The sequence below is a fragment of the Dermacentor andersoni genome, chromosome 2 (assembly GCF_023375885.2).
Source record: "Dermacentor andersoni chromosome 2, qqDerAnde1_hic_scaffold, whole genome shotgun sequence".
Taxonomy (NCBI): Eukaryota; Metazoa; Arthropoda; class Arachnida; order Ixodida; family Ixodidae; genus Dermacentor; species Dermacentor andersoni.
The window spans coordinates 204,545,233-204,570,456 of NC_092815.1; the positions used below are offsets into that span (position 1 = coordinate 204,545,233).

The window sequence follows — 25,224 nt, forward strand, 5'->3', positions numbered from 1 at the left end:
GGTGCGTCGACGCACCGCCTGGTCCGAGCAACAAAAAGCTCTGTCAAACGCTGGCGAACTACTTGGCGCTGTAACACATGTGCAGGAGCTTCGCCCCTGTACCTTTCCACGGAATGTTGTCCGCGAGTATAGTAGACTTGGCCATTGTGCGTTCCACTTACCTCAGCAGTTATCGCCCCCAATCTTGTTCTTCGTTCTTTGCGACATCTCCTTACTCCTGCGCAGAGCAGCTAACTTTGCAAGGAATTCACCTTGGGCGAACCTTTCTGTCTTTATTCTAATGATGAAACGCGACCATACACGTTTGCACACTCATCACAAAATGCCGTGCTTACCAATTTCACGGCATTAAATTTTTACAGCAAAGCTCTTTACTCCTAGCCCCCGTATGTATCGACCACGTGCTATAGCCTGCAGTCCAGGCCTGTACTTTTTCAAAATAATGGAAACAAGACCTGCATGGCCTGAGAACTGAATTTACTGCCACGCTAGGACGCAATATAATGTCCTTTCACTATGGCTTGTTGTCCAGGCGGGCACGAGCATCATTTAACATCTATCAAACTTCAATGTTCTGAGGGCAGTTACGTAGCACATGCTTTACAGATTCATGCACATGGCCCTGCTCACAGTATGGAGACTCGGACCGCGCTTCCAAAAACAATAGCATCATGAGGGACCATGTTATGAAGGCACACGCACAGCCCACTGCGCCTGCATTGTTACAAGAATGGTGTGTGCTATCAGTTTCTCTTTGGTGCAATATCCCTTCCATTGAGGCTGTTGTTGATGGCACGACCAGTCATGAAGGCTGAGCCTATTTACAGACATCCGAAACCATGTCATTGGACATAATGCTAGGCGCGTTCTAATAGTGATATTTTTCTAATAGTGATAATTAAGAAGCAACAGTGTATTCATTTGTAACGAATTGCCAGGATCTCCACTAGCTTCCAGATATTCATTCCCTAAGTGCCCGATGAAATACTCGTCCGTTGACATACCAGTTCATTTTGGCTTAAATGAAAAAAACGGCGTTTTGGTAAACTGTATTTTAACAGAGAGTTTGACGACGCATTTTTTTTTAAGACCAGTGCCATTTCCAGAATTAGTTCCAATCTAATGGGCCCTGCAAACGCACCGGCTATAATTTTTTAAAAAAGTTCCAATATGTGCGGTAATTATTTAGGAGCCCAAATGGTGAAATTTTGTTAATTAAGAAAGCATGCTTCTTTGTTTCGTTGTGAAGGTAATGTCGGTCACATTGAGCGAATCAACTAAGGATTATTGTTGCACTAACTACCGTAGAGAATTTTTTTTTAATACGTGTAGTCTAAAAATTCTGTTATACATATAGTCCACTGACATAAAAACATGTTCGTTGTCCGTAGCATTCGTGGCGGTGTTCGCACTTGCACAGCCTTTTTCTTCGCTTTGTTTATATATCATTTGTCACACTTCATAACAATTTCAATTATAACCCGAATTATCTCCCTGGTTCGTAGGCGGCCATTGCGCCAGCTACGAGCCCGTACCCTATGAGTTTATGCGCCCACGCCATGCTGCTACAGCGCTTGAAAACAACACAGTGCGAAAAAACTGTAGCCCGATTGCTTGTTTTTATTTCGGACAAACTGCTGCATTTTGCTGTGGTGTACAGCTTTAACCATGATTTCAGAAGTGAATGCGTAACACCCCCAACAGAGAGAACAACCACTATTGTATAGCAATGAACTGGACGCCCCGTAACTAAGAAATTTTCTGCTGTAGGAAGCAGTTCTGTCTTGAACTTACTGCGTACGGAAGAGTTCATAGTCGGGCTTTTCACTGGAACTAACGGTTTGTGATGATTTGCTGCTTAAAGAGATTTAACGAACGACGAGCAAAGATTACTTCAACTCCTTCTTTAGGTCAAGACAGCTGTGTCGGCTGCGACGCGGGCAGCAATATTTACTTTCGTCGTCTTCTGATCTCGTGGATTTATGGGCCTCATGCGCCTTACGAAGACGCTCAAGAATACTTGATATTCAACCTAATAAGCTAATGAAACTGATATGTAGGTAGGTCATGACAACACTGCGTAAGTCGTCTTTTTGTGCAAAAGGTCATTCTCATTGGCACGGCCTAAGTTATCTGACGCTATACAAGTGGAATTTTTACATATTTGTGTTATTTTGTATTTAACTTGGCTTACTTTTGTTTGCTACACTTAGCTATTTACGTAAGCTACCGTGTCTTTAACTTGCTTTACATCCTAAGACTATCGTATGTCTTTTATTTTGCAGACGAAGAGATGGTAGACGGTAAGTAAAGTCATAGTACAGCCACGTGTATGAAGAACTAGCGAACGGCTCGCTTGTATTCACTGCGCCTAAGAACGAAAGTTGCTCCAATTACTTTTCCTCCACTTTCTGATTGCCCTTGACACAACAATGCTTTCCTTGGGTGATAACATAGACCTGCCCTTGCAAAAGCATTCTCTTTTTGAATTTTTAGCATTCATAAATGGATGCCGCTCTTCTGGCATTCGTCGATTCTTTGCCTAGTCTTTTCTTTTCTTGATACGGTTGCAAACACTTGGCAGAGAGAAGGCGGGTGGAACGTTCAGTTTACTTTGTCGCTTCCCGTCGATCTTTGGTGTGAAGGCAAAGTTAAGTCAAAGTGAATAATTACGATAGAGTTAATTAAGGCACTCGAACCAACGACCTTTGGTCGAAGTCGTACCCACGATCTTTGGTGTTAAGGTGAAGGTAAGTCATATTTCATAATTAAGATATAATTAATTACAGCACTCGAACCAACGATCTTTAGTGGGAGTCAAACCCACGATGTTTGCTGTTAAGGCGAAGTTAATTAAATCATAGTTAATAATGAAGATATAGTTAATTAAGGCACTCGAACCAACGCCCTTCGGTGCGAGTCGAATCCACGATGCTTGGTGTTAGAGTGAAGTTAATAAGACACGGTAATCAAGAGAGTTAAGGGCACTCAAACCCAAGCCTTTTTGGGGAGCCGAACCCACGACCCTTGCGTTGTGGCATAACGTCTAAGCATCGCGCGGTGGTCGCACTGCTTTCGCATTCATCCATGTAGGGATAAGTAAGTGCCACTTTAAGTTTTGGCCCCGTCTTCTGCGAGCACTCGCACAACGGACCTCGACGGAATTTTTAATGGTCTTCAATTGCAATTTTCTTCACCTGAAGGGTCTTCCGGACGCATGGTTCCAGCATGATGGTGCCCTCCCCCCAACAGCACTAGTCAAGCTCGAGGCTAGCTTGACGTGGCCTTCCAAGGAAAGTCGATCGGGCGAAACGGACCAGTGTCAAGGCCTTTAAGGTCACCATACATGACTCGAATAGACCTATATTTTTTTTTTTTTGAGGATACGTCAAAGACCGCGTATATTGAACCAAGACCATCCTACCAGACGCATTAAAAGTAGAAGTGCCCAAGTTTGCAGAAATTCCCGAAGATGTCGCCAGGAGTGCATCGGCAAACGTTTTAAAATGGTGTCAGTGTTGTATCGTTTCAGAGCGAGACTTCTTTGAGCACATCTTGTAGTGCGCAAAGACTAAAGTGAGGCGCCCGTCAAGTCTCATTTCGAAGAGCGTATACCTACACAGCGTATGTCCTTTTTAACGCCTCTTACCACTTCTCGGTGCCCCAAAATGGTGCCCCAAGATGGTGTTCCAAGATGGTGTTCCAAGACTTGGTGCTCCAACACTTGGTGCCCCAAGACAGCAGGGAAGCTGAAGAACCGGATGCCGTTGCTCCTTCGTATTTGGGTTTCGCCTAAATACCCTACCGCATGGTTTGCTTTTTACGTGTTACTTCATCTGCCGTTTTGTAGCCTAACGTCCTGGCTGCAATCTTTGGAATAGGGAAATGAAGTTACGCTGTTCTATTCTTTGCACTCACAACTTAAGCCTGGCCCCCACGGAGCTTTCTTGCACGAGAAACGTGCGGCCGTGCTTCCCTAGTGGTGCTATCATAGGCACTTCCCGCGTACCACGATGGTGCAATCACGCGGCACAGCCGCGCGCGTGTCACACGAGGTGCATTTTCGCGTGCAAAAAAAAGACTCCATGTGGGCTAAGCTTTGCTTTCTACAGAAGCGGCGCTCGCTTGCTTTTCGTGACACATCAGCAGTTTCTGACGCGAATCTTGCGGCCACCGGAAACGCCAAGCCCGTCCCAGACAGCGGTGCAGAGACAAGCGGAATTTCGTTTCCTGATCGATCGCCCGGGAGCGCTGAAATAGCGGCGTTATCCCGCGCTTGTTTCTGTATTTCGCGGGCTATCTTTAAGTTCAAGTAAAAGGAGGTCCATCAATGGTACTTGATTACAAACACGTTAGTCGTCTATTTTTAAATGTGATCTAAACTTTGCTATTGGCACTTTTTTGGTAAAGCCAACATATAAAAAGTTAGGCAATTAGTTTATACTAATTAATTGACTTTTCAAAATAAAAATACCGCAGGTTAGGCCGCGCTATCCAACCCCACTTAGTTGGTTTCAGCCTTCTAGCCACTGCGTCGTTTTTAAAACATTGGTTACCTTTAGCTGAGACATCCGGTATACGACACCAAGAGAAACACTAGAACGCTTACAACGAGACAATGACATGAAATTTCTGTTTTGCGGCACGCTTGAGTTAGGACGCCTGGGACGGACGGACCGACGGACCGACAGACAGACAGACGGACAGACGGACAGACAGACAGACAGACAGACAGACAGACAGACAGACAGACAGACAGACAGACAGACAGACAGACAGACAGACAGACAGACAGACAGACAGACAGACAGACAGACAGACAGACAGACCTACAGACCTACAGACAGACAGACAGACAGACAGACAGACAGACAGACAGACAGACAGACAGACAGACAGACAGACAGACAGTATCGTTTCGTATAGTACCGTATCGCATAGCAGTTGCACCAAGCCAAGCGCCACCACATGCTTATATGGATTCCTACTTCTCATATTTCATTTCAGATACAGACAGCCCTGAGACTGCCCGCATTTATGGTGAGTTGTAGAACTTGGTGGGTCGTGTTTAGCTTAGGTTACAGCAAAGGAAAATGTTCGATAGAGTTTTGTTATTTCCCTGCGCAATTACAGAATTCACATCTCAACTACACGCGCAAAACAGCAGGTGGACACATGGGCAACCGATGGGGAACCGAAGACGCTATTAGCGAAAAAGGGTGTTCGGCTTCATGAACCGGCTCATGAAAGACCCAGGTCATCGTGCACACCGGTCATAGACATCGCGCGAATAAACCATTTATGATTCATGTGTGCGCGACCAGCAGTTCTGTATAGTCGAAATCTTCACATTGCCTAAGATAACCCAATTTTAATTACGCATGACGTCTCGATATGAAATATACGCTCGTGTTCACGTAAAGTCTTTTACTTGAGAACGTATGCTTGTTGACCGAAGTTCGTTTGCCGCTATGATATTGACCGGAGGGATAGAAATACTGCTGCTGTGGCGATTACGAATAGCACACAGCATTTCTGAAATAGCAGTTTTCTGCCGAAGGGATCAGTGTTCACAAATACATTCTCAGGCTAGGTCTGCTCGTAAGAACAAATTCCATCCAGTCCTTTTGATGGACGTAGTTTTACCGCGCACGGTCAGCAAGTGAAAAAGATCGATGACGAGCAAAAAGCAAGGTGAATATGGTCCAGATTCTCTGTGAGGACTGCAGCTTTAGCAGCGTCGGTTAGCATGGCAACTCGTATTCTACATGGACACAATATTCACAAAATGTAATGTCAAATCTACAGTGAACTAGCCGAAGTAAAGTGCTGGTAATGAAACAAAAAAAGACATTGTATTTTACAGTCGTTCGCCTGTGACATTGCCACCTCTCCTTGCTCCATGTCCCGCAATTTATCATTTGTGCCGACCAAAGGCCGACCATTATACTGCAGTAATGAATCGAGCCCATATTCGCTACGAGATCGGCGACAGCACCGTCGTCGGATTATGTGTGGATAGGCGGTGGACGGCGCGCATTGAAGTGTACGCGGGGGCTGTGAGAGATTCGGCCACATTTTCTGGCAATGAAAGACTGATCTGATCTTACATCGCCCTCCAAAGCCACATTCTTGCGAAAAATACGCTACAACGTTTCTATTTACTTCAAACAAGCGCATACTATCATTCAACGAGGACTGGAACTCAGCCGCACAGTCTCTGTTTAGACACTTTCTCGGGGCTTTTTGTACATGTTTCGCTTGCGTTCCGCCTATTCGGTTAATACTGTTGCACAAGTTATTAATGCTGCATTGTCTGCGAATCTTGCAGTGGTTTAATTTGGGAAATTTGGACTCCTGTACAACTAAGTTAAAGTGCACACTCCACAGCTGCTTTTTTTTTTTTTTTTACTTTGTTATTCGCTGAAATGCTAGCAGTTTGAATTCAATTAAGCAAGGTATATGCCACTGTTCGATACAGTACGCTAGTAGGGTCGTGCGGCTCATTGAGACGAGACTATTTTCATTGCCCTTGAATGCATACGCGCACGACAGCGATTTCACATGGTTGTAACTATTTCATGAGCTAAAATCATTAGGCAGCTTTATTTCAGCTAACAGTGACTACTGTGTTGCATCAAGCTAACAACACCCAATTAAAGAGCGAAATGAAATTACAATATCCTGGCCACGACGGCTGCAATTCAAGGGGGACGAAGTGCAAAAACACGCGTGTACATAGATTTAGGTGCACGTTAAAGAACCCCAGGAGGTCCAAATTTCCGAAGTCCCCAACTACGACGTGCCTCATAATCAGATCCTGGTTTTGGTACGTGAAATCCTGTAAAAAAATTACACAGCCGCCTTTCAACTCAGTGTTATGACGTCCTGCGTCCAGACACCGGCGTGTCACACGTGACCCTATTCTAACTTTCCTCTTGTAGCAGCGAACCAAAGTAAAAAATCGCGCGATTTATTTCCGAGGCAAATTTAATTCGCCGTAGTACAACATATTAGAGCAGCATCTGTGGACCCGCAACCATTAAGCGAGATTTGTGCAATTATCAAGATGCAGTTATCGTACCGCAAAGCGTATGGCGCGACGTGATATGAATGCACGCTTACGACTCTCTTCTTTTTTTTCTATTGGCGAATGATGTTCACATCATCCCGTTCGTGTTTGGTGGCATCACAGACATTGCGGAGTGATGAAGACGTCGTGACAAGTCACTCAAGCGCGTTATTCACGTCCGGCTACTACCACTTCGTTCATTTAATTAAAACAACGTCAGACGCTTTTTGTGACGTTCTCGGAATACGCAGCTATAGTAAAATTGATGTGATTGTGGCAATTGGAGGGTGCCATAATCGCCACACCGCGCGCTCGACCAGGTTTCATTGATCTCACTATAGCTCAGAGACGACAGCGAAACGCTAAATGCTTTTGTACACTCGCTGACCAGCATTTATGACTGTGCTACAGCCATGGTAGAACTGCGCGCACATGTAAGCACGTAGGGCCTAGCAGAGCACGCGCGGTGCAATGCACGCAATCCTTGTTTCAGCTGTGCCCTCAAGGCGGCGACTCTGCTCGACCTCGCGGCCATTATTTGTCGAACCAAGACTTGCGCGAAATGTTTCTTAACGTTATTCTAGAACTGCTGAATCTGTTTCCTCGTTATCATTTAATACACTGAAGCTCTCTATTCATTTGCCTTTCCACTGCCGTAGGAGCAGGAGGAGGTTCCCAACGTAAGTAATTACCCTTCGGCAGGGATCACCGATAAATGGCTTCGCGCAGCCTAGGCCGCTCGACGCTGTTAGTAGCGGCATAGGGCAGATTAAGTATGTTAAAAATCTTACGCGGGTTATTTAGGCACTTGCCCGATCAGTGTACAGTATTTGTATTAGTGGCTACAGCATTGGTGTTGCTAACCACGTGGTAACGGGTGCGATTACTAGCATCACTGACCACATTCTTATGCCTACAATAGACAACGATAGTGTAATAAGATTTAGTACAGCGGGCAAAAAAGAAAAAAAAATGCAAGGTGGCGAAAATTTATCTATTTAGCTATGCAGCTCTCCGCATAGCGCGATTTCATTCTCCGTGGCGCGTTTTCGTGACGTAGATCTGCACGCCCTCTTTCGTGGTCAGTCAGAGCCTGTAACACAGGAAACATGGGCTGTAACTCACGACTAGTTTTAGATGAGAAAGTACTCGCAAACAAAAAAAAGTGTTCTCTACGCATTGAGATAGCATGCATTACTAAGAGTGCTAGGTGTGTTTCGCGATTGCGGCCGCATTATTAATTTACTTCAAGAATTTCGCAACGTCACTGTACAAAAAAATTACGCAGGTCGAACGCACATGCTGGAATCTATATTACGCGAAGCTCTCGTGAAACGGTTAATAAATAAAACCCTGTAAATTTGCCCATTTCGCTCCTCCGTCTTGGCGTAAAGAAAACTGGCGCACGCCTGTGCTCTCGCTCACCCATCCCACGGAACGTGACAAATCTTGCACTGGTTAATGTTTCCTCATCTGTCCTTATATAAATATAGGGGCCGCTTCCTATCCGATTGCTCGTTGCGGGTGTGTTCTACTGCACGAAAATCATCAGCACCGTTATCAACGTGCGGATGCACTTCGTGCGCGTTCCGTAGCGTGGAAGTCGCGTTCATCGTCAACAATCGGCGGTCATCCCAAAGAGCTGGTTGGTGGCACGATATGTACCGGCCGCTTCTAGGCTAATCCCTCGTTGTGGGTGCGTACCACAGAGGGAAACTACCGTCATAATCAACACCCGGACACACTTCTTTCGCCGATCCATCACTATGGCTATGTGTCATAGTATGGAAATCATAACCATCAAGAAGCGGTGATCATCTCAAAGAGATAATTGGCATGGCACAATAGGTACCGCCCACTTCTTGGCCAGTCTCTCGTGGTGGGCGATTGCCATTGTACCGCCCGCGTTTTTGGTATGGAAATTACCTTGCCATTGTATGGAAATCATCATCCTCAAAATCGATACGCGGAGACGCTTATTCGCCACTGGCTCGTTGTTGGTATGCGCCCATAGTACGGAAATAATCATCACAATCAACACGTGCCGGCCATCTGAAATAGTTATTTCGTGTCGGCACGAGAGAAGTATACGTGCGATTGTGGCCGAATGGTTGGAGCGTCGGACTGACGCGTTGGTGGGTCCGGGTGTGAATCCCGGCGCTGGATGCGCTTTTTTATTTAGGGGCGGGTTAATCTACGCTGCGAGAGCCCGACCTACAGGCCATATCACCGGATGATAGCCAAAGAAAGCTTCGCTTTACTAACATGGTGACTAAGCGCTAGAGATTGAACATGATGTCGGCGTTTTAGCACACACACACACAAAAAAAAAAATGTGCTGCAGTAGAAAGGCAGGTGTCCATGAGTCAGCTCTCAGTGGCGGCTTCCCCGAAATAATGGGAGCCGGTCCCAAACGCGGTGTTTTTGCCTATTGCAGACGCCAGAAGCTTCGACATGCGCTGGAAAAACGTAATAGCTACAGTGTGTTGCAACTTAGCCGTACGCAATAAATTCTAATGCGCACTTTACCCCTCCTTTCCGAAAGCCGGTTTTGTTCAGGAATATATACGCTGAGCCCGAAAAATGGCGCAGCTCCTCGCCTATGTTGCAGCGTCCGCATTATCCGCGAGCCGTGCTTCACAAACCCACGCAATTTCCTTTGCACGATTGCACGGAACAGAATATTGCCCATACGTTCGCACCAACATAGCAACAATAACATAACGAAATAACTTACTGACTACTGCAAGTTCCCGGCATAGTTGCCTGTAATACGGCAACACCTGTAATACAGCCTGTGACGGCCCTCTCAACTTTTCACATTCCAGTGAAAATTTTTCGCTTCTGTCCTGCTGCAACGACAGGCCACGGTGGTCCGCATGCCTGTCTCCTAACAATGCTGTCACTGGAGAAACCTGGCGCCTGCGTCTTGTCACGCAGCACGAGTGCGTTGGTGAAAGCGCATGCTGCCGCGGCAGTTTCGATTATGTCGCAGAGGCATAGATAAGCGGACGCTCTTGCCAATGCCCTTGACGCCGTTGTATGTATGTAATTTCTGTCCTTGAGCGCTTCTCTCAACAACGAAGCTTTCCTGCACGAACTCTTCTATAAGTGAACAGAGCATCGAACGGGTGCCTCAGCTGAGGCGCGACGTCTGCCCACCGATAGCCAAGCAGTGGCATACCCAGTAATTTTTGGGCGGGAGGGCGGCCGGGCAGACAGCATACTTTACATACAATCAGGAGAGGGGAGGCTCGTGCCCGCTCGGCCCCCTCCACCACCCTGGCTACGCCGCCGTAGCCAAGCGGCGCCTTCCTCCCGCTGTTAATGCGGCCGTCTCCACTTCCATAACAACGCGCTTGCCGCTCCAACAATGTGCTATATGTAAATTTCATCGGGCACTTTGACTGCAGCAGCGAGGGACGGCGACGCGCACGGTGTACTTGTGGGAGAGGACCACCAGACTAGAGAGGAGAAGGGAGCGCGGCTTGTGGCTGCAGTACAAGCTGTCCTCTTACCCAAATAGTCTTCTACTGTTTATTCGTTCATTCATCCATTCATTCATTTAGTTGCCTCAATGCCGCGTGGAGTCTTACAGAGAAGATGCCGCGGTTTCGAAAGACAATGGATCAGAATTGCTTTCAATGGAGACGGGGAGGCAGTTCCAACTGGACGCTGTCTTTGGCTAGAAGGAGTCTGAATAGTGGCTTGTACGGCAGCTTGGGACCTCGACCCTGAATTTGGGGTCGACGCGAGACGATGTAGTGAGGCGCTACGAACTGTGCTTACTCGAAGTCCTAATTGATGTGTTTTACCTTGTGCAAGATGACAAGTCGTTCTATCTTTCCTAATCCTGGGAGGGGTGGAAGATCAAGCAATTCTTTTCCTCTCACACTTGCTCCCACCTTCTTTCTGGTTCTTTATTCTTCTGCAACTGGCGACAACATGCGTACGTGCTCGATGACGGCATTTAAAAACCGTGTAATGGCTATCTCTTTTTCGAAACGCAGCACCAAAGACGACGACACCCCTGACAACAAGCGAGATAACGCAGGCGACACCTATGAGCACGAAACCTTCACCACCCACCCGGCGCCCTGTAGCTCCTACGACCACCCCTACCACTACCACTACCACCACCACCACTACCACATGTGAGTGCTCACTGAACGCATTGCGCCATGACGGTGTAAGCACGAGGCATGCGTATTTTCCTCAGTGTGGGAAATTCCCCTCGTAGCGAAGAACAGAAGGGAATTTTGGCGGGTCGCTGTTCGACGCAGTTACTACTTAGTATTGTGGCCCCGGCTTGTGATCATTTGGTTTAGCCTGCTTATATATAGTTTTAAATCAATGCTTTCTTTGCCTGTTGCGTAAAATTCGTTCCTGAGCGAGTTGCTTGAAGTCTAAGGGATACAAATAACGCGACAAGGAAATAAACATTTCAGAAGGGGGAAGAAAAGAATCATCCTGCTCCTTTGTACTGCCTCCTCCTTAAGGTTTTTGTTTCCTTGTCGTGCTATTGTGTATCCATTTCATTGCATCTTCCCCGCATTTGTTCTCGGCTAGCTGCCTCCCTCTCTCTTACGCGATTGACCAGTACCGGACACAGTGCGACCAAGTACAGTATACAGGGTGTTTCACGTAACTTTACCTAAGGATCTTAAAAAAGTGGTTAGCCGCAGCTTAATGAAGCCAACAACTTAGAACTTGCTGTCCCTTGACGCTCCTTAAAGCATTTCATTTAATATTCGCCTAATTAGGTAATTAACTCACATGAATTATGAACAAATTTTGTAGTCACTTTAGGGCCAAGTGCATGTCTTTGCGTTGTGGAGGCGATTCAGGAACAACCGATCCATTTTTGTTTTTGTCGCAACGTACCTGCTGCGTGGTGATTTTTTTCGGCATATAAAGAAATCTCACGAAATATGAAATAAAGCCACGTGACTGCGCTCGTGCGCTATCGTATTGCAACGCTCTCAACAGCGCTTTGTGCGAAAGGACCGTGCAGGCGGACCGTGGTGAAGTGAGCGGCCACGGCTCTAGGCATCGGCTTCACAGTGCGTCAGGATCTTTGGCGGTTGCACGGGCAAAGGGAGCGCCGTCGTCCCTCATAAACTAAAGGCTCGACGCACGTTTGAGAGCACTGCAATATGACAGCGCAAGAGCGCAGTCACGGGCTTTTCTTTCATATTTCGCCAGTTTACTTTACACGCCGAAAAAAATTGCCACGCAACATCTACGTTGCCACAAAAAATTGGATTCCCTCTTCAACGCAACGCACTTGGCTCTAAAGTGAATGTTAACAATGTTGCACAACTCGTCTTAGTTCATTAACTAATTAAGCGGACTATGCAAAATACTCTAAGGGGCACCGCATGACGGCAAACGATATGCCGTTGGTTTCATGCAGCTCCGGCTAACCCCCCTTTTTTTTAAAAACTTGGTTCAAGTTACGGGAAACACCCTGTACATTGCAAAACGAGGAGGCCCAGGATGGCAGGTGATGCACCACGTAGGCATGGTTGTGATCTCCAACACAAACGCGCCATCGTCGTCATTCGATCGCCTTTTAAGGCGAAAACATTACATGCCCCATTACGTTAAAATGCGACGTTGTCATCCGCTGCTTGAGTAACCGTAAGATGGAAAAAAAAATGGCCGACGGCCCGACGAGTAAAAACACGTCAAAAGTGCTCGGATTGACGTCAAACTTCTCAGGTAGGTTTCTGTAAGCGAAGTCAGTTACTGGAATAGAAAAAAAAGTTTGATACATTTCAGTGCGGGTGGTATTCGAGCCCAGGCCTCCAGCGCGGGAGAAGAGCACGCTTCCCCGACGCTACGGTGGCGCCACGGTCGTGGTTGACTGAAGTTGTGCCTAGCGCGTGCGTCATTGCACACGTCATGTCACTGCCTCCGTCACTGGCTCCCACGTGTCATTTGCTCTTCAGGTTTCATCCATGCTGTGTCTACTGCGATGCACTCTCGACGCCAAATCATGAGTGTATAAAATGACGTTAAACGACGTAACACGTTACGTCGCTGCCTCCCGCGCGTCACTTGCCCGTGGTATTTTATGGGTGCTTTGTCCACTCGGATGCACTGCGGAGCGTCTGCCTCAGCGGCACCTGTGAAACGTGGTCGCTCACGGAAGCACGCCGCAGAAGACGAAGCAATTGGAACACAAAAAGGAATGCCGTGCAAGTTTACAACGCATGGGTATCAGGAACCCGTATGGGTTTCCATTGTAGCATTTGCTACGAACGGGTGGAAGTCTAATTTTTCCTTTATTAAGTTTACAACGTGCACGACGACATACGGATGAATACCGAAGCGGAAACATTTCCCCACAGCTACCACAATGCTTTCGCATTCCCACACGCAAGCAGTCCTAAGTGTCTCTGCCAAACTTTGTTCTATTATCATTTCTCCAGTAACGTTGTCATGCCATCGCCAACGCTCCGCCGTCTTTACTTTGTCGAAGTCACTGCTTTGTTATCTTGTCATCGCGGTGCCGCCGTCATGTTGTCAAAGTAACGATATCGTAACCGTGCAGTCGATGTCATTTCACGATGCGTCGTCATACCAATCCAACCTTCGCTGTCCTAAACCGGAGTCACCCCGCCATCGTAATCATCCTGGCGTCATTCTTTCACCAAGCTCCCATCATTTCGTTGTTGGCATGCCATTCTCATCATTGCGACATCGTGCATTTGTCGACGTATTTCTTCATTTGAAAGCGAATAGCGTTCTCTGACTATTTCGGCCGTTTTCGTTGTGTCGTAAGTCGGGTGATGAGACGGTGTTCTCGCGTAGGAGGGAGAAGGTGAGGAATCGCACCATGGATAAAGACGTGTGCTCTTGGGCAACCGAGTAGCGAACAGGGCGAGGTGAGGACCGTCGTGCGTGAGCTCTCCTACCTCATTGTATTCATTACCCATCGGGGGAGAGTTACGATGGTACCCCATTGGGAAAGGGGTGCGGGAGAGGGGGGGAACCAGCACTGCCGCTCGTTAGCTCGCTCGTTCGTTCGTCGCGGAGAGTGCAGGGGCACATGCTCCAGGGCATGCGAGTGGCGTGAAGGAACCCAATGAAACAGGAAAGCAGGTTGTCGCTCGCTCATTTACCGCACATTTCGCTCGCCGCCTGGCGGTCGTCAGCCCAACGTGAACGGCGCAATGGACGAGACTCCCTAGCGGATTCTGTCCCACGAAAACTAAACCGCAAGTGCATGCAAACGTTCTGGCCAACGCTGACGGCGTTTACGCCGACACGCCAAGGAGAGCAAGAAGAGGACTCGTTCGCTCTTCACCGCTGCCACGAAGAAACTACCAGAAGTGAAGCGAAGTCGCCGAAAGAGAGAGAGAGAGAGAGTTGCGTGTGCTTTCGGGCAACGGAGTTGTGGGGATAGGCGACACGGAAAAAGGGGTGAGGGGGGGGAGCGGCTATCGCTCGCTCGTTCACTCGTTCGTTCGTTCCTTTGTTCATTCGTTCAAGCCATCCGCTTATGTTTACAATCATCGTCGATAGTTTCTGCATACTTTCTCCTTCTTTAGCTTTAATATAGCGCCTGTACTTTCGCCAATCCCCATTGTCGGTATGTGTCATATGGCAGTATACAACATCATAAACACGTTCTGATCATCTCAAAGAGGTAGCTGGCTGTTTGCACGATGACTAAAAAAAATCTGGGGTTTGGCGTGCTGGAACTACGGTTTCCTTATAAGGCACGCCGTAGTGAAGGACTCCGCATTAGTTTTGACAACCTGGTGTTCTTTAACGTGCACCCAAATGCACGGTGCTCGTGAGTTTTTACATTTGGGCTTCATCGAAACGCGGCGTCCGTGGTTCGGATTTCATTTCGCGACCTCGCGATGAGCAGCGCAACGCTATAGCCACTAAGCCAGCATGGCGGGTGGTACGATAGAAGTACACGTGCGTGTATGACCTAGTGGTTAGGGAAAGTCAGCATAAAGACGTTAGAAGGGCTTGCTTTATGAAACAACATGTCGTCTTGATAATTTGTTGCAGTGAGGATATTTAGGCAATATTTGTTTGATCACTGAATAATTCCGCAGGAAATTAGGCCAGCACCAATAAGGACACTTATAAGGGTGGCAAAGACGGCAGGGCTGTCCTATGTGCGAGTTACTCGGCAAGACAATAGCAGCAGCACTCAGCCAGCGGACACGGTCACGAAATTCCAGAAGGGTTCTAAAAGAAAGCTTCGCTTCAATAAAAATTCGAGGACCCGTAAGCCCTCTGTATGAATTGTGAATTTCCAATTGAACGCCGCTGAGCGCTCCTTCGGGTTATGAAATCCACGCGGGCACCCGAGCGCTTTGAGACGCTCGCCGCACTTTGATTTGACCTTACCGAGGCACAGTTATAAAGTAGGCGACAGGTTGCGTAAACGAGGAACGCACGGACAACACAGGCTTCCGAGAGCGAGAGCGGCAGTGCCCTCTCCCCTCGCGCAACACCAGTTATGTTATCGCAGCCAGCATGTGCCCCCTTTCGCCCACTCTGCTCCCTCGAGGCGCGCTCATGACATGGCGTCGCAGCCAATGAGAATTTGTTGCACAGGTGGATTATGTACTTTGGCATGCAAAATATTCGCGAGCGAGTAGAGTCCGCCAGCACACGTTTATTAAAATTTCCTATTATCTGGCTGTTGTAGGCTTCGCAATCTTGGTATAACCTCCATCAGCCGTTTTATTGGGATAGCAACTATGTGGACATTCCAGGTGCATTTCTGTCGTCGGCGTCGCCGTGAGGTTCCGTATAAAGTCCAAGTGCAACGAAACCACGACCAAAACACATAAGAGACAGTGCCTCAATAGAATACTACATACAGAAACCACGAAACATGGCGAGCAAGAAGTTGGAAAGAAACTGGTCAATAAGTACCTGCCGCTGGTTTCAACCGACACATACGGGGACTACGACGGGGAAGCCGACCCGACATGACATGAGACAGTCAAGTGCTGCAGACAAGCCGTACACCTTCAGTATGAGGGGCATCGCGTGGCGATGCAACGTGATGCATACGCAATATATCGCGTAATGTACACGCGGTGCAAGATTTCGCAGTGACTGTCGATTAAACGAATAACCACGTTAACGCTCTATATTTAGAGACCCGACTAGTACTAGCAGCGTTAATCAATTCGTGCTGGCTCAAATAAAAAAAATGGAAATCTGGCATTGCCCCCTTAAGAACCACGATCAGATTATGAGGCACGGCGTAGCAGGAGAAATGAGAATAATTTTGACCACCGTGGCCCTTTTTACGAGCACCTAATGCACGGTACACGAGCGTTTAATTGCGAAAGCATTGTGCGTCCCATGACGAGAAAATCCGGCGTTGTAGTCGGGGGCGGGACAGAATGGTGGTCGCAGAAATGGCCGACGGCAAAGAGTGAAAAACGCGCTAAAGATATTCAGATTCACGTACAATTTCTCAGCGGGGTTCCTGTAAACAGAGTAAGACAATGCCTTTGCAAAAGGATATTGGGAAAATTCAGGTCTGGGTGGCAATCGATGCCGGGCCTCCGGCGTGCGAGGCGAGCCCGCTTTCCCGACGCCACGCTGGCTCCACGCTCCTGCCTGGCTGAATGTAGGCCCGGTGCGTCCGTCGCGGGGCACGTGACTGCGGAGACAGTGGGGGGGGGGGGGGGGGGCCACGTCATGAGTGCATAAAAATTACAGGGCCTCTTAAGATCTCTCCTAAGGGGGGAACGGCGCAAGCCTACTCTTCCTCCTCTTGTCATTCGCCTTATTAGTGATAATTTTTAGTCGTCTGTGATCAATACTAGTCGTTACAATTCGTCGTTAGACATTGGTCATTAGTAGTCATTACTAGTCATTACAAGTCATTCCAGTCATTATTCGTCATTACTGCTGGCCTAAGCACTTTTAGTCATTTGTAATCAATTGTGGCCATTACAAGCCATCGTTAGACATATTGTTCATTTCTTAGTCACTACAACTAATTAGTAGTCATTTTATTCAATGCTACTCATTACTAGACATTTCCAGTCATTTCCAATCAATTGTGGTGATTACAAGCCGTCGTTGGACATACTAGTCGTTTCGGAGTATTTAGTAGTGACTACAAGTCATTAGTAGTCATTATAACTCATTACTGGTCATTATTAAAGCTACACCAAATGCAAATACCAAGTTGACGTAGACTGGTTAAATACCATTCCAGAAACCTCGCAGCGCTTGTCTCGTGCGAAGAAAAGACTTAGTTTAAGAGAAAATTGCTATTGAATGGTCCGAATGCCTTTTTTGAAATTCAAATCTCCCTTCACCCAACCGGGGGAGTAGTGAAAGTGGGGGCAGTGCAGAGTGGAACGAAAACGAAACCTTTAGACCGCCCGCGTCGTTTTCAAGGGTAATGCGATTGAGTTCTTTGTTGTAAACATGAAATAGAACTGGAGAAGTATTTTCTTTTGTCTTGTAATGCAATTCGATTCTGTTTTTATAACGAGTGTTTTAGTACTAGTGACAGAATTTAACTGAGGAGTCCTTTCGTCATCGGGCAAGTACTTGAATATCCCGGGGGAGTCTCTAATGCTGTGCTGCATTTACCTCAGTTTGGCGATTATTAAGGCTCTGTTCGCGATAATATTGACACCTTAGAGATTCTCGAGCACCAATATATCACTTTAGCTTTGACTTAATATTTGCCTTTACTGTCCCTTTAACCTCTGCCAATCTCTATTATAACGTTATCATTCACTAACTGTCACTATGAATCATTTTTAATTCTTTAATCTATCTTTAATCTCTCTTCATATGGCGGCATGACGCTTCGGCGGACACTCCGGCGGTCAGGTCTGCTGACACAAACTTCACCGTGAGCCTAGAAAGGGTTTCGCTTTAATAAAAAAAAGCATTGATGTCCACTTCAACGCAGCTCAGCGGGCAAGCAACCGCGCTGAGACGCTTGGCGCGTTTTTATTTGGCCTTACGGAGGCGCAGTTATAAACGCAGGTGACAGCTTGCGCTGACAAGGAACGCGCTGAAAAAAAAAAGAAAAAACATTTCGCTAGAGGGGTTATAATGCCTTCGCATTCCCTCACGTGCCCAGTGTTAAAGGGCAACTCCGGCGATTGTTTTATGTCAACGAACGTCAATAAAATTCGCTGGGTACGTTCTTCTGCACATTCCCGTCATGTCCTCAAAAAAGCAGGTTCGGGAGTTGCACATATTTTTTTACAAATGAATTGAATAAATTGGCTCGAACACCCTACCTTACCTGGTCCTCAGTTACAGGCAACATTGCTTATGACGTCAGTGGAGTCCCACTCAGAGCATGCCGGGTTCATGCAGACGACAGCGACGAGAGCGTAGAGTCGACGATCGCGAGTTAGTGAGAAGTTGGTGTCACGAGAATTTGCCTTCCCTGTGTATGGGCAAGTGACAGTTTGAGCTGATGCCGATCGCTTTCAGCTGAGGTTAAGCATATATGTCGCGTAGTTCACGCGTCTGCTGCTGGCGGACCTGAGTGGCTGGCCTGAAGCTAATTAAGTCATCAGGATGAAGAAAACTTCTGTGGTTCGGTTTTGCCCATACGGATATGAAATGAACCGTTGCTCATTGCGTACAGTCCATACACAAAAACCCAGAAGCGACAACACGGAGCAGTATCGACAGCGCTATATACGTTGCCGTTTCCGACGGAAAGCTGCCCGCCGCACTTACCGGCGCTTTCCTAAATTAAATGCGACTGCGAAGATGGGTGTATTTTTACGTCTTGTCATGCCGACTCATTATTTAGCTTCCGAGGTGCATTGCTTGCCTCGTATCCCAAATGAGCAGCGAGCGTAGACCCCTTCGATAGAGCAGCGCAAACAACCGCCTCGTTCAGCTGCCAACGGTATCTGTACTGGCATCGGCGTCTCCGCGAGAAAACTACGCGTTCTCTAAATGAACAATCACGCCCCAAGGTCCTTATGTATGTCCACTTTACGGAATATATTGTGTGCATGAAGAGAATACAAAGAATGATAAGTAGGCAGCCTAACGCTCCCGTACTACAGTCTCCCGCTAGCTGTTTTCTAAGGTGCGTGGTCACTCATATCAGCGCGATTCAGAGTGATGCAACGGTGCTTACGTGCACAAAATCTGCCTGTTTTGATATGTTATGACATTATTTGATGTCAACGATGAGCGGCTAGTATTATATCTCAAGCGAACGACGAGTGGTCGCTGCACCTTCCGATAGATGTAAACAAATGCACCGTTCAGTCCTTTGGACTGTCAGCGGCGTTCTTGCGAGATAAAAATGTGGAAAATTGTTCTCCACATCTTACAGCGAGCATGCGAAGTGCTTCCCTGAGAAGGAGTAAAACGCCTAAAATAGCAAGCAGCACGCGTAAAATCAGAGGTTTCGGCTACCCTTGGCCTTCAAGTCACAGCACGATATGTAGCACAGGGGCGCTGGCTCTCGTGATGGCGGGTCCAATGCGAACGGCGATTCGTTGCTATCGAATTTGTCAGAATCATACCTTTCAATATCTGACAAATCCGAAGAGCTCGTGCAGCTCACATTGTCACCCGAAGATCCGGCGCGGTCACGATTCAGCCGAGCGTGTGCTCTTGGCTGCCAGCGGGCGAGACCGGCATGCTTTGCGCGTCTTCCTCGGTGGAGACCCTCGTGACGTCACACGAAGAGGTTCACTCGGCTGCTTAGTGAGGTTTAGGTTTCATTTCTGACCTTTCTTGCTTATTTAAGGTTATTTTCCAATTTGCGAAATATTTCTGCTATCAGACGCATGACAGGGGGTCTCGTGAACCTAAATATTCTAACACCTTGACATGGTCAAAAATCGCCGGTGTTCCACTCATTGTTTCTGCGGATTTGTTTTTGCACTCTGCTTCAATGGGAATGCAGCTTCCGCAGACGGAATCGAAACCGCCACCCTGTGCTCCGCAGCGCAACGCCGTGTATCCACTAAGCTGCATGCAGCGGCGGCGTGAAGTTTCTGACAAAGCAATCGGCACTGATTTATTTCTGTGTAGTTCTGCGGACAATTTTCCTGACAAAGCATGGAATTTTTGTAGTTGGTTGTCCCTATCCTTCCGTCTGCAGTCATATTGTGAACAAAAAAAATTGAACTTTCTGCATATTCTAACCACAATAATCTTTTTTGCTAATTTAAAGAATCCTTTAAGAGCCCTAAATGAATTCTTTCTGGTTTTGTTTTCAGATCGGCCTTCAAATCCCGATTACGTGAAGAAAAGTAAGTCGCCCGTTCTTTCTTTCTTGAGGCAATCAGATAGCAGCACCCTGACAAGTAGGCAAGAATAGTGCTCAAGCGTTGATGTGTAAAGCGCGTGCATACATATTTTCATATGGTTTCCGCGCCTGTGTGACAAATAAAGAAACCTATCATTGTGCGCGCTACTTCTGCGTCACATCAACGCGCTGACTACGGGGGGGGGGTTCTGGGGCCCGAGCTCCCTCCAGAGCTTCCCGGGGGGGAGGGGAGGCTCTGCTCCCCCCCCAAGCCTATCCCTCCAACACTCACACAACACTTGAAATGTCATTACCAGTGTTTTGTCACCCACATCATTTGAGGTTTCCTTTGACTTGCCTCGACCTTTCTACCTAAAATTTTATTGGGGCTACTAGCTTACCTCATCCTAGTTGGCGCGCACGTGCATGACGTTTAATTCATAATTCCGCTTTATTTCTGCAAACCCTGACACAAAGAGGACAAGCCCATTACAAGCACCAGTGGCGGCTGCCTCATCCGTATTTTCTCACTTCAACATTGTTTTAAAATTGCGCTGTAAACACCATGCACATTCGCAATATATTTAAACAGATGCACAAGACAAATTATATTATAGTTTTGAAAGAAGAATAGGTAGCCAATTAAGAATTATTTCTAAAGGTATGGACAAGCCTATGCCTAAAGAATGAATATGTTGCTGTATGTTCACCTCGATTCAAATTGCCTTGCCTGCTTTTTTGACCACTGCCCCCCCCCCCCCCCCCCAAAAAAAAAAAAACCTGCAGAATTCAGTAAGCCCTTGGGCCGAGTATTTTATCAATGATGTGTGAAATGCACGTGAATGACATGTGTTTCAGTATTGCATCTCCTTCTAGTAAGCAATTCTAACGGCTCATGAAAGAAAAGAAAAGCATAAACTCTTTTAATAGGTTAAGACATTTATTAGGAATAGAAACATCGTCACTTGCATGTAGAGGCCATAAATATATACAGGGTGTCTTAATTAGCAATGATGCACCAAGATTTAGAAAAATAAACAGCAATTACGTTACTCCAAGAAAACCTAATGCATATTGTTTCCAGTACAGTGGAGTAGCCCCAGTAATTTTTTTTATTACTGAGAGGTATTTATGTATTTATAATTAATTATCTACCTCGAGACGTACTATCCTAATTAACAAATGTCAGGCATTTGTAGGTGCATCTAACTGCGGTATTTTCAACGACGTAATAAGTGCGTACTAATTTTTTTCGACTGATATATAAACCCCGCGAAATATGAAAAATACCTCGTGACTGCGCTCCCACCTGCATCATAAAACAACTCCCTCGAACAGGCTCGCTCTGAATTAGTCAGAACGAAATAAAGGAAATAAAGAAAACACATCGTGATCGAGCCTTATCTGCCGCGCTTCGGCCGAAGTAATACGTCGCGTTTGGTGTTAGTTGGCAAAAAGCTGTGTTAACTGTAGTCTTAGCCTAGATAAATTGCACGGATTGTTCTTTCTTTTTGCCACGAAGCCTGCCATCACAAAAGCGACTTGACAACGTCAGCGCAAGGGTCTAAAGGTGTGTTTTGTTTCGTCCCAGTTGGCATGTCTTACTCTAATGAGCAGAAGGATAACATGATCCTTGCCTTGGGAACTACAAATGGCAACCAGAGGAAGGCGGCAAAAAATATATCGGTCATAGAAGTGTGACTGTAAACTCAACGCATCGACTATATGATCAGAAATTATGAAAACAATCAGAAATTATAAAAACCTGAGACAAACCGGCAGCTTCCGGAAATAGCGGTGGAGGACTCCATCTTCGAGTCCTAGCCTACGTACGGATTTTCTAGCATTTATGGCATTAAACCCTCACGCTAGCGTCTTGAGATATGCCGCCCAGGTACCAGTTTTGAAGTCGTCAGTTTGGAGGATTCTGAATTACTCGGCCTTTCACTCGTACCACCTTAACCAGTACGAATGCTTGGAAGATAGGGACCTGCAGAATCGTGTATGTATCTTGAATTGATTCCTCAAAAAGGCCGATGAGTAACCAGACTTATTGCGCAGCATCATAAGCGCAGATGAAGCCAATCTTTGCAGAAACGCCCAGGCAAACTTCCATAGTGCACACAATTCCGAGTGACTCCAATCCACACTGGGTAAAGCGCACTCGGCACCAGTGGGCGTTCATTGTATGGTGAGGAGTTTACGCCGGTGCTGTAATCGGCCCTGTCTTCGATCACACACTGACTGGACAGCGTTACGTGGACGAAATACTTGAAGCAGTGGTGGATGAGTTTCTGAGCGAAGTCCCGCTGTCACGTCTTCCACTTCTGTGGTATCGGCAAGATGGAGCACCAGCACACAGCAGCAGCCGAGCACAAGACTGATTGGATAGGCCTTTTCATGTGCAATAGATTGGAAGGCACGGGCCTGTAAATTGGCCGGCCAGGTCACCTGACCTCTCTCCACTCTATTTTTTTTTCTTTGGGGTTATATGAAAGATCGTGTTTACATGGTCGAGATGGACGTCAGATTAGCTCAAGGCAAGGATTATGGATCTCTGTCGTAGAATTTCAGCGTCGGTCATCAAGAAAGCAACTAACTATGTGATAAAGCGGACTCAGTACTGCGTAGCTGCAGAAGTGCGGCTATTCCAGTACGTCCTGTACGCAGCAGCTGGTATTCAACGGCACTTACGAATTCATATAATAAGGGCACGCTGAAATATGATGGTTTTCTTTTTCTGTTGTTCTTGTGCAGATGTCCCGATTGCCAATTCGGCTCATTTAGAAGTGGTACATTTACTTTCTTGAACGCATTGGCTTTGCCTTTTCTCTACACGTGGGCCGCTTGAAGGTCTGTTTATCCGCTTTTATTTTGTGCCACGAGGTTGTTTTTGCAGCAGGTATACACTCTCATGCAAAATAAAACCGTCATTTTAATTTGGCTTTGATCCGAAGCAAGTTTCTGGCGCGAGATATAGCTGCATGCGCACTCTGTCGATGCGGTGCGAACAGAGCCAGGATTTTGAAACATGCTGTGCCTATTACATTGCTTTTCGCGTTTTGTGGGTGCCCAGAGCAGCGCTTCGGCCACGTTATCAAGGGGCCTTTGTTATCAATGTGATCAGTCGGCCTTGAGAGACGGATAATAAGTGTGACGTATAAATTAGAGGAAGGAATAGCTGCGAAGCCGCGAAACCTGCTGTTGGTGCTCCTTCCATACCATTATCAAGGTGATGAGCTGTCTCTTCGGGTTTGCGACAGGCAGATCAGTTGCTTTCGATCAGCTTATTTGAGGGCGCTCCCTTGTGATACGGGTGGGAGCGCAGTAGCGTGATATTTTTGATATTTCGTGGAGTTTCTTTACCAGCCGGAAAACAATTTCTACGCCATTAGCGCCTTGCTGAAAACGCCAGTTAGATGTCATTTGGGGGTGCATACAAATGCCGCATTGACACTTTGATAACTAGGACGGTACTTCTGGAGTTAGATAATCAATAATGACTAACTGAATTAATCTCAGTAACAAAAGAATTATTGGCGGCTATTCCACTGTGCCGTAAACAATATGCACTAGGTTTTCTTCGAGTAACGCAATGGATCTTTTTTTAAATACTTGGTGCATGATAGTTAGGACACCCTGTGTAATTCAATTAATAACCGAAATGAGGCCAAACTGAATTCACTCGAAATCAGAATCAACAACAGTCATGCACAGCAGCGCTTAGACTCGGACTCACAGATAAAAAAAAAAAACGAAGAAGAGAGACAGAGAGAGCGTGTAGTTTTTCCGGAATGGCGAAGCAGAATTAGTGATAGCAAAGTGTACGACAATTACACGAAGAAAGATTACACCTTCGAGGGACGCCAGGTTCTTGGTGGTGCGAGAGGATTGGAAAGCTGGTCAGGCTCAGCTTCCCCCCAGGAAGAATGAAAACTTTCCACCTATGCGTCACATCGTATGAAGGCTTTTCCTTTCCCATGCGACGAATTACCTTGGCCAAGTATACCGTGTTTTCTCAGTAATGCTAATTGGTTCGTATCTCACACCTATGTATTGCCTTTGCGAAGTGGTCCTGAATACGTCTGTGTGAGATACCCAGCCATGTGGGCTCTGGCAAGCAACAAGACGTCAGAGCCAGGAGATGGCTAAGTTGTCGAAATTGATCGACATCTACAAATAGACAAACGAGAAATTATAATCTCACAAAATGAGATAGTATATGGATGCAGAAAGTAGAGAGTAAATAAATGAAGCAAACATAAGCCAGCAGCACGGAAGCTAGGTGTATGCAGCACCAATGCAAGTTTGGTAACTTTAAACCGGACATTGTCTTCAGCACTTGCCGTCAGTTGCCCAAAACAGCTACGAATCGTCAATAATTGCGAGCTTTTGAAGAGTTCTTTAATAGCACAATGCCCGCAATGGCCATGACTCTGCTGCTGGTAAGATTTGCGATAAAAATATACGGATAAAAAAAGAAAAGAGTGCAGTCACGGTCGAAGAAATAAATTATTGCTTGACGTCTGGGGATCCACAAAGGTACCACGTTCCTAATTCAGAGGAAGGCGTCGTAGTTACCTTAAATGACTAGCAAGTGACGCAATAAGAAAATAAACTTGGGGCGTTTTACTACCTGCCCGAACATTAGCAGGAAAAAAAATAATTGTCCAGAATAGAAAACTATGCCTCCTGGTAACGGTAGACTTGAAGTCTCTATTTCACCGGGTTCAGCGCGGTGGATCCAGATCCGAACGAGATCTCTGTTCTCATGTGTTAGGAGCTTCCGAAGTAGTTTTCTCTTCTCAACAAGGCTTGTAGTAGTGACACACAAAAAATTGTTCCGTTCAACTTTCGAATTTTGTCTCATCAACTGAAATTATTTTGAATATAAATA

General features: G+C 46.6%; 1 pseudogene; it reads left to right on the forward strand.

The window, feature by feature from the left end:
• Nucleotides 1-25,224, forward strand: part of LOC126540216 (uncharacterized) — a 205,427-nt pseudogene that overhangs the window by 137,069 nt on the left and 43,134 nt on the right.